We start from the raw sequence: 11,501 nt of genomic DNA on the forward strand, positions 1-11,501 counted from the left end.
TATCAAGGTTAAAACAATTTCCGCAAAACGCGTTTTTTCTTCAAAAAACTGTCGTGACTATGATTTCTGTCAAACAGCTCAACTGAAAACAAGCTGTGCTTGAGCGATTCATTGTAAATATTTTTTTTTATTTTTGAGTTCGGGATGAATTTTTTAAAAAAGCCACTATTTTCGCCTGAAAAAGTTAAATTCATAACATTTATATGAAAACTTTGACCAAAAATGGGATCGTTCAAGGACAAGGAAGTTCATTTACGCTTGAATAAAACAAAGATTCGAAACTGTTTTGGCGATCGTAGTCACCAGAAAAACATGATTTCGAGATAATCACGCTATATCTTTGCTTCTACTGCTGAAATCTTCTTAAAAATTTGGGAAAACATTTTTGCGAATCTATATTTTGGAATGAAAGAATATCTTTTGCGATTTTTTGACCAGGCAAACAGGTCAAAATTGTTAGTTAAGGGGGGGGGGGGGGGGGATGGTAAAAATTTCAGCGTGTAAAAAAAACTTTTTTTATTGCGAATTTTTTATCAAAACTTTTGTACATTATAGCGCATAATTTCCAAAACACGATGTAATTGTTATTTGCAAAAATGTCGACAAACGACTCGGTGCCGAATTTTTTTGTAGAACGTCTCTGGAAAACATGATTTGCGGTGTTACCTGCCATTCAAAAACAACTTTAACCAATTTCTTTCAAACTTTGCATACACATTCTATGTTAAAATACCTAACCCCTACTTTGAGTTTTTGGAATATATTTTCATTTAAGGGGGTGTTTATTTATAAAAAGGCGGAATTTTTGGTGAAAAATTGTAAATTTTATTTGAAATGAGGAAAAAAATCCTTAATTGAAAACTTATCTCAAAAACTCAACGTAAGGGTTAGGTATTTTTTACATAGAACGTGTATGCAAAGTTTGAAAGAAATCGGTTCAGAAGTTTTGGAATGGCGGGTAACACCGTAAATCATGTTTTTCCAGAGACGTTCTACAAAAAACATCGTCACCGAGTCGTTTGTCGCGATTCTCGCATAGAAAAGTTAGAGAATGTTATTGAAATGATATACTATAATGTACAAAAGTTTCGATCAATTCGCTTCACGTATAGTTCTACAAATATTCGCAAAAAGTGTATTTTTTCACACTGAAACTCTTAAAATCTCAGAAATCGAACGGAACCTTTTTGACCTTTGTCAGAATGCGAGAAGTTCGGGTTAGAGCTTTTTGTCATTTATATTAAATTATATGGGCTGCAAAACGGTGAGTCGACAACCTGGAAGGAGCGTCCAACATAGCTCTGGTCCTCACAAGTCCCTACATCATGCTTCCCCGGGTCATATGACTACAACGACCGCCAGCTAAGAGTTGTGTGCTTAGCTGGTAGTGCAGCCTGGGCACTGTTGTCCTTCTGACTTTAGCTCGATTGAGGAGGTGCGTCCCGAGCGTCTGTTCACCAACGAGGTGCGGCTCAAACAGCGTCTGTTCTGGCATTCAGTGGCTGAGTATGAAATGCTGTATCGCGTCAGCTATACCTAAGCTGGCAGCCCCACCAGGGCGATGTAGGTAGCGCGACCCCGGTAAGGTAGGCTACCGAACCCTCCCACTTACCACGAAAAGTGAAGAAGAAAAGAAAAACGAACGATACTTTCGGCAACCGACCCGGCTACGAAATAAGGACAATGATTGGAAACTCGGAACATGGAATGTCAGGACTTTGATTGAACCCGGACGAGTGAGTCTTTTGGCTCGCGAACTGCAGACGGTTGGAGTGAGCGTGGCTGCGATTCAGGAGGTGCGGTGGCCTAGAACTGAAGAACGTGAATTCAGGGCGGTGAATCCCATCGCCAACACTTTCTTCAAATGCAACATCTACTATAGCGGCGGCGAATAGGCAGAACATGGAGTCGGTTTCATAGTGATCGGTAAACAGATGAAGCGTGTTATAAGGTTAGCGAGCAAATCTGTGTATTGAGGGTACGGGACAAATTCTTCAACTACAGCTTGATCAACATCTATGCACCGACAAATGATAAACGATAAACCCGATGACGTGAAGGATGCTTTTACGAGTGTCTCGACAAAACCTACGGAGAGTGCCCAAATCATGATGTGAAAATTGTTATCGGGGACGTCAACGCTCAGGTCGGCAGAGAGGACTTTTTCCGTCCAATCATTGGTAAGGAGAGCCTTCACTTTGTAAACAATGACAACGGCCTGAGACTAGTGACCTTCGCTACAGCTAGAGGGATGACCATCAGCAGCACTTACTTTGCACGCAAAGACATCCGTAAACACACCTGGATGCACCCGAATGCGAAACTTGCAATCAAATAGACCATGTCCTGGTAAACGGCCGACACTTCTCGGATGTTATAGATGTGAGGACCTACAGAGGACCAAACCTCGACTCTGATCACTATCTCGTTGCCAGTAAGAGCACGAGCACGGCTATCAACCGTAGCGAACTCAAGAACTCAGGGACCGTTGCGTTTCAACATCCAGCGCTTCTCAGTAGAAGGTGTGACGGACGAGTACCGCCAGAAGCTTGATGAGCGGATAAGGGGAATCAACGTAGACGACAACCTCAACAATCTGTGGGAGTCAATCCACGGAGCGGTGAGCACAGCAGCGCGAGAAGTAATAGGTGCTGCTCAGAGACGACCCAGAAACGGTTGATCCGATGAGGAGTGCCAGAGAGTGACGGATGAGAAAAATGCTGCCAGAAGCCGGATGTTAGTGTCTGGTACCCGGCAGAACAGAGAGCGGTACAAGGAAGCAAGAGGAGCCGAAAAAAGAAGTCACCGCAGAAAGAAAAAGCAATATGAGGAGAACGTCATTACTGAGACGCAAAACAGTATAGATCAAAATGATATGCGGAAATTTTATGAAATTGTCAATGGCGTACGGATAAAAACTGCGCCATCTCCCGTCATGTGCAATGACCGTGAGGGTAACTTACTGACAGATAAAACTATGGTAGCAGCCAGGTGGAGAGAGCACTTCGAGACATTGTTGAATGGAAAGAATGTTAGCGCGTCAACGAACAGAATAAGGATAAGTGACGATGGACAAGCTGTGGAGCCTCCGACGCTATAAGAGGTGAAAAAGGCAATCAAAGAGGTGAAAAACTGTAAAGCTGCTGGAAAGGACGAGCTCCCGGCCGAATTTTCCAAATACGATAGTGAGCAGCAGCTGCACGAAATACTTCACCGTACTCTTTTGAAGGTATGGGAAGAAGAAGAACTACCTCCTGACTGGCTAGAGGGCCTCATTTGTCCCTTATACAAAAAGGGACACAGACTGGGGTGCGCCAATTATCGAGGAATATCGCTCCTCAATTCGGCGTACAAAATTATGTCACGTATTCTGTTCAACAGACTGAGGCCGTCGGAGGAGTCTTTCGTCGGCGAATACCAAGGTGGTTTTCGTGAAGGCCGGTCAACAACGGATCTAATGTTCACCCTGCGAGAGATCCTAGATAAATTCCGGGAATACAACTTGCAGACACACCATCTGTTTATTGAATTCACATCGGCGTACGATTCAATGAAAAGAAACGAGTTATGGCAGATAATGGTAGAACATGGTTTTTCGACGAAACTGGTTAGGCTGATTCGTACAACGCTGGATGGATCGAAATCAAGTGTTCGGGTTGCGGATGAGATTTCGACGTCCTTCGTAACCTTAGACGGATTGAAGCAGGGTGATGCACTGTCAAACTTGATGTTCAACATTGCTCTTGAAGGTGCCATCAGGAGAGCAGGCGTGCAAAGGAACGGTACCATCGTCACTCGGTCGAATATGCTCCTGGATTTGCGGACGATATTGATATTATTGGAATCGACCGCCGAGCCGTGGAAGACGTGCCTTTTAAAACGCAATTGGTCTCACAATCAACACCAGCAAAACGAAGTACATGATAGCTGGAAGGATACGTGGGTTCAATAGTGATGTTGGTGGTGAGGTGGTGTTAGGTGGTGATAAATTTGAAGTGGTGGAAGAATTTGTGTACCTTGGAATTCTAGTGACGTGCGATAATGATGTTACCCGCGAGGTGAAAAGGTGTCTTGCAACTGCAAATAGGGCTTTTTACGGACTTCGTAGCTAGCTGAAATCCCGTAGTTTGCAGACGAAGATAAAATTCGCGTTGTACAAGACATTGATAGTTCCGGTACGGCCATGAAACGTGGACGTTAAAGGAAGTTGATCGTAGAGCGTTCAGTGTCTTCGAACGTAAGGTGTTGCGAAGAATACTCGGCGGTAAAGAAGAAAATGGCATCTGGCGACGTCGCATGAATCACGAGTTATACCAAGTATATAAAGGAGTGGATATTGTCAAGCTAATAAAAACGGCAGGCTGCTGTGGGCTGGTCATGTGGCACGAATGCCGGAAGAACGACAGGCGAAGATAATATTCAGTAGAGAACCGGGAAGAGGCCGACGACTCCGTGGCAGGCCGCGTACACTAGGGCATTGCAAAAAAAACTTTTTTTTGAATTCTCAAAGGCCCCCCCTCTCATATTGTGACAAATGTCAAAGTAAGCTCAGATGCCAAATTTCACATAATTTGGACAATTTTAGACCCCCGCCCACTTCGCTTGAAATTTTTTGAAATTGGTACTATGGGAAAATATGGAGGAAAAATACATTAAATGCTCTAACTTTTGAAGTAGCAATCAGAAAATTACAATTTATACCTCTTTTGAAAGGAAATAATCTAAGTATTTGAATGAAGGTATATTTGTTTCTTGAAAAATACGGGAAAGTGGGGTACTGGGTCATTTTGACTCCAAAATCCCCTATTTTTAATGATTTTTCTGCTCCGTGATGCAAAACATACATATTTTGTAGTTTTTCCAATGTGAAAAAATCTCAGAGATCGAACGGAACCCTTTTGACCTTAGTTCGAATACGAGAAGTTGGGGTTATAGGGCTTTTTGTCAGTCATATTAAATTTTATCATTTTCTCATGCATATATCTCTATTATTCTTCAATCAATTTTCATAAAATGTAACTTATTGAACGTGTAAAATTCTGAGGAATAAAACAAAAATAAAAACGTTAAAGGTAAAATTCAAAAACATCAAACTTTTTGATATTTACTCTACAAATCTCATTTTTTTCATTATTTGTCCTAATACCTCAACTTCCCCTATTTTTCCAGGAATGGAACTTTTCTCATGTGATTCCTAAGCATATTTTACACTAAAAGTAGTAAATTAAATAAGGATTTTGTTGTTAAATGGAGTTAATATGTGCGATTTTATGATAAAAATGTGAAATCGACACTATATGTCAGATAATTTGATGTTCCTGAATTTTACCGGTAACGAATCTATTTTTGTTATAATCCTAAGGATTTTCCACGTTCAACAAGGTATAGTTTATGAAAATTGAATGAAGAATAATAGAGATATATTCACGAGAAAATGATGAAGGTTAATATTAATGTCAAAAGGCCATTTAACCCCAACTTCTCGTATTCGGACTAAGATCAAAATGGTTCCATTCGATTTCTGAGATTTTTTTACATTAGAAAAATTACAAAATATGTATGATTTTCATCACGGAGCAGAAAAATAATTAAAAATAGGGGATTTTGGGGCCAAAATGATCCAGTACCCCACTTTCCCGTATTTTTCTAGAAACAAATATATCTCCATTCAAACACTAAGAGTATTTCCTTCCAAAAGAGGTATAAATTTTAATTTTCTGATTTCTACTTCAAAAGTTTTAGCATTTAATGTATTTTTCCTCCATATTTTTCCATAGTACCAATTTCAAAAAATTTCAAGCGAAGTGGGCGGGGGTCTAAAATTGTCCAAATGATGTGAAATTTGGCATCTGAGCTTACTTTGACATTTGTCACAATATGAGAGGGGGGCCTTTGAGAATTCAAAAAAAAATTTTTTTTGCAATGCCCTAGCGTACACGATGGCTGTTTGCAGTGAAAGACGACCTAAAAGCACTCAATGTCCAGGGTGACTGGAAGAGATTGGCCCAGGACCGGGTTCAGTGGAGGAGAATTGTTCACTCGGCGTATCAAGTAAGAATTAAATTTTATCATTTTCTGATGCATATTTCTCTATTATTCTTCAATCAATTTTAATAAACTGTAACTTGTTGAGCGTGGAAAATCCTCAGGAATATAATAAATGTAGATTTGTTGCCGGAAAAATTCATAAACATCAAATTTTTCGACATTTAGCCTCGATTTCACATTTAAAGGACGAACACGAAATTATTGCGACACCGAAAATGTCATGCCAATTTTCTTATAATGTTTAAAATCAAACCAAAATTTTAGGGTAGTTTTATACATATATTTACTTCAAAAATCAAAAGAAAAGTTAATCGATGGAGCCTTGAGTGTAAAATTGAACGCATTTTAACTTGTTGCCCTCCATCAAAGTCTTTACAGTGTCATCCGGTACCAGTTTCTCAGTTTTTCCCATTTTCTTAACATGTCCTTCTCGTCTTTGACTGTCTTCTTGCTCTTCCGAAGTTCCCGCTTCATCATTGCTCAGTACTGCTCCACCCGGGCGCAGCTCCGGACAGTTTGGCGGATTCATGTCCTTTGGAACAAAATGGACAGAATTGGCTCATACCACTCCAGGACACTTTTAGAATAGTGGCATGATGCCAAATCAGGCCAAAATAGCGGAGCTTCGTCGTGCTGCTGCAAGAACGGCAAAAGGCGCTTCTCGAGGCACTCAGATTTGTAGATCTCACCATTCACTGTGCCCTTTGTCACGAAAGGCTCACTCCTCAGCCCGCAAGAGCAGATGGCCTGCCAAATGAGATATTTGGAGGCGAACTTCGACATTTTCTTCTTCTTAAATTTGTCGTCCACATAGAACTTGCTCTTGCCGGTGAAAAACTCCAACCCCGGAATTTGCTTAAAATCGGCTTTTATACACGTTTCGTCGTCCATCACACAGCAGCCATATTTTGTCAGCATCTTTTCGTAGAGTTTCCGTGCCCGAGTTTTAGCCGTCGATTGTTGCTGCTCATCGCGGTTTTGGAAGTTCTGTACCTTGTATGTATGTAGTCCAGCTCTCTTCTTTGCATTCTGGACGTAGCTCTGCGACAACTTTTTAGCCAAATCACGGCTTGAGACGTTGGGATTTGCTTTAATCATCCGCTTCACCTTTCCCTCCGTCTTTTTGTTCTCCGGTCCCGGTTTTCTTCCAGCTCCTTTGCCGTAGTCCAATGTCAACATTTTTTCCAACTGCCGGTGCGACATGTCAAGAAATTCCAGGTGTTTGGAAGAAATTTGTTCTATCGACTCGCGTTTGTTCACCTCCATTTTCGTTGAATCGAAGAACACGACTTCGAGTTTGACAGCATGTAAACAATACACATCAATGAGAAAGTGTGCAAAATTTGGTTGATTTTTACCCAATGGTAAAAAAGTTATGTCCTGTTGAATGTGTCGCAATAATTTCGTGTTCGCCCTTTATAACATTAAATCGGTCCTATAGCTCCAACTTCAAAAGGTTCCTTTCGATTTCTGAGCTATTTTCACATTTGAAAAACTGCAAACTATGTATGATTTCCATCACGGAGCAGAAAAATTATTAAAAATATGCGTTTTTGGGGACAAACTGACCCAGAACCCAACCTTCTCGTATTTTTGGAGAAACGAGAATTTTCTTTAGAATGAGGTGATAATTCTAATTTTATGAGTGCCACTTCTAAAGTTATAGCATTTAGTATATTTTTCCTCCATATTTTCCCATAGCAATTTCAAAAATTTCAAGCGAAGTGGGCGGAGGATTGTCCAAATGATGTGAAATTTGCCATCTGAGCTTACTTTGACATTTTTAACAATATGAGAGGGGGGCCTTTGAGAACAACAAATTTGCAATGCCCTAGTATACATCAGATTATCATCACAAGTGAAAATAAGAAAAATAATTTAATTGCTTACGACATTTTCGAAAACTTTAAACCAAACTGACTTTGCTAGCACAAGTTATTGAACCCTACTCTACCCTGAAGATGAAGAGATATACCTTCGAAACGTTGCACTGTGAGGAGACATATGACCAAAAATCGAAAACTACATACTCCAATTTAATTCAGTTCTATGCCGAGCGTTTATATACACTATGATTAAAGAAATCCTTGGCTATCTCGGAAAAATATTTGACTTAACTTAACTGACTGGCATTACGGATGAAAATTTTGAAAAGAGACATTCCACGAGTATTTTGTATTTTGTATTTTTTCTTAATTGCATTTGGAATGAAATATATGTTCAAATACGTCATTTGAAAACTAAGGATACCTGTTTTGTGATGATATTGTTGAAAATGCATATTTATAGTATTGGTATGAACTATTATGAAAAATAACGGATCAAAGTCCAAAAATGTCCACATATTAGATCTGAGAAAAAAAAAACTTCCAAAAACTCTCTGAACACTCCACGGGAGATAGAACTTATAGCGTAGGTTTCCGTTGTCCATATTCGGCGTATGAGTATGAGAGCGCTTCAATTGAAGTTTGAATGAGAATCGCTGTCACAATTAATAGACGGTGGATAATTTACAGCACTTTTCGTTTGAGTGCTCAGTATTCCTCAAGTAAATTAGAGAGGATTACAATCAGAGTTTATGTATTGGAGAGGTAACTAAATTTTTGTCATACACATTACCATGTAGAAACATATGACGCTGATTTGTATTGAAAACTAAAATTTACATTCAATTAGCTAGAGATTAACAAGGCCGTGAAATGTACAGATCGGAAAACTAGCAGTGGCAGGGTCATTAGAAGCAGGTTGAAAATCTTACGGATTAAATTTTTGTCTTCTGCTGGCAGGAGTCGAGCTTAGGCAGAGTTACTAAGAATCGCTCAAGTCTAAAAAACATATCTCACTGCAAAGACAGACTTGCTACTGTTTTAATTGCCGCAAGGTTCTACTGTATAGATTTTGTTGGCTATTTTCGGAAAATTTAAGACTAAGAGAAACGGAAGCAATGAAATTGAAAGGCGGTAAAACATGATTATGAATTATGTTCTATCAACGACTATGGGGTAGACTTGGGTGGTGGGGTGGAGATAGTAGTTGGTAAATCGATTGCCTTGTACGCAGATCACCTGGGTTCAAATCCCAACCCCGCACATAGGGTTAGAGATTTTTCTAAAGAAATTTCTCTAACCCGTCAAAGAGGCGAATGACCCTAAGGTTAAAACCACTATAATCTAAAATAATAAAAAAAAAGATAGACTTGGGTGCAAAGCCCAACTCATACTTAGCAGAAGGCAAAGGATTCTTCACGTTTCCTTTCGATTATGTCCATATGATCCTGCCTAGTCCTAGTTTTCCGTTGTAAGTTTATAACTGATTCGCTCTAGAATACATATCCGTCTTTCAATCTCATTGATTTCGTTTTTATTAGCCTTAAATTTGCCGAAAACAGCCAACAAAATCGATACAAAAGACAGACTTGTCTCTCTTTACCATAACAACTTATCGAATACCACCGATGCATTACATCATAGAAACTGTAACGATTTCGGTCGCCTACGTACAGATTACGCAAATAGGCCATCTTCTGTACACTACTAAAATATTCGACGAAACAAACAAACCTTTGAGAACCAAACAAGGATGTATCTTTACCTGCTTGAATGTAATACAAACGAGTCACTTCAAAGACCTTCTTTCATGCCACCGAACGCATCTGACTGAAACGCCCGCGCTTCGCAATGGAAAGTGGGAAAACTTTCACCTTCCGAGCTTGACCCGAGAAATCAGAAGTTGAAACCAAAAAAAAAACGAAATTCCACCTCATTACCATCTACTTATAGGAGGTTCAGTCCTCAATAAACATGCTCTAAATATCAAAGTGTATTGACGATAAAGACTTTATTATAGTGATTACGAAACGAAACGCCATCGCACCGAAGTAGCCGCAGCAGCAGCAGCCGCGGCAGCAATGATGCGTCCCACTTCTACCGTTGAGGTCTTTGTACGCTAGGCTAGCAGCGGAACAGGTCAACCTATGATTACCGATATAGTTTACTGGTGGTGGCGTCCTGGGGATCATAAACTGCAGGACGGCAGTGCAGTGGTGGTGGTGGAGGCAACTTTTTCTCGTAGTCGCCGCGGCAGAATTCAATCATGTTACGAAATGCGCGTTTGAATGACCCACGCCGACTAGAGCGGTATGAAGGTATGCCCTCCGCAGCGCCGTCGTCGTGAATTTCTTGCCGGCAGATATCGTGAGGGTATCGATTTACAATTCGTAGATTCGGGTTACGATGATGGTTACCGATGTGCTGTACTATGAGGGATCGTGGATTTGTGGTCGTTGAAGTACGGCATCATTAGAATTACATTCTTTGTTGGATTTTGCATTCGACAATTCGGTCAAATATCAAATATAATCGTTCACTGATTATTTTAGCATTATCGTTATGTTTGTTTTCAGTTTAAAAAAACGACAATTTACATTTTAATACAAAGAAAGTTCGCATTTTTGCATTTTATCTTCCAATCAAACAAACCCGTTACCGGTAAAGGCTAAGATATTTTCTCGTTCAACAACACACTTCATTCACGACATCAATCTCACTCTTGTTCGGCGATGACTCCATCCGAAGACCCATCAGCTGCTGTTTAACTTGTTAATGCCAAAAACAGGCAAAAATCAGTCCGAAAAAACCTGAAAGCTCCGGTCGGCAGATTACATAACATCACCATAATGGAAAGACTTGAACCCTGTACCACGCCAAGGCACAGACTGTGTGAATTGCTATTACGTAGCGGCAAGAAGCGTCGACGAAGACACTTGAGTCTGAGCTCGAATTTATAATGAATTTATTACAGACCGACTTGCCAAGTGCCTCCGCGCCGAAACGCGATTTAATGAGCGCCAGAATACCATAACAGGCCGAATGAATCACTCATAGACCGGTGAGGTTGGTCGTCGTGGATCAGCCCCGGACTAGGACCCCCGAAACCGGAGCGACCGACCGACAACAACAATTTAATTTATGTGAAGCACCAAATAATTGAACCGCAACCGCGTCTGTATGCTAATTTTCCGATCGGCCTCACCTTTCAACTTGATCATCGTTTCGCTGCTCTGCCTACTTGAAGCAGGTTGGTGAAACATTTTCACCCAAAATTGGCAGCAACTTTCGGTGGCCGAACTGATGGAGAATAACCGAAATGGCTCTTTGCTAACAAAAACAGTCTCACTGGAAGATCTTTTGTTTTATTAATCAAATTAGATGGGTCATTTACATTCTGGGTCATTTGGCTGTACTGACTCGATATGTTAATCGGTCTGGTGATCCACGGCCGACGAAAAATTGTGTAATACGGTGTTCAAGTGTCCACTTCGAAGTACAACCTCATTTGTTCATACTGACAAAGACACTGACGCAGTATTTTTTTTGCAACTACATAGTGCGGTTGAATGGGCTCAGCCATTTTTAGGTTACGTTTGAAGTTATTTAACCATACAAGGTTAATTA

This window comes from Topomyia yanbarensis, chromosome 2, assembly GCF_030247195.1.
Source record: "Topomyia yanbarensis strain Yona2022 chromosome 2, ASM3024719v1, whole genome shotgun sequence".
Classification (NCBI taxonomy): domain Eukaryota; kingdom Metazoa; phylum Arthropoda; class Insecta; order Diptera; family Culicidae; genus Topomyia; species Topomyia yanbarensis.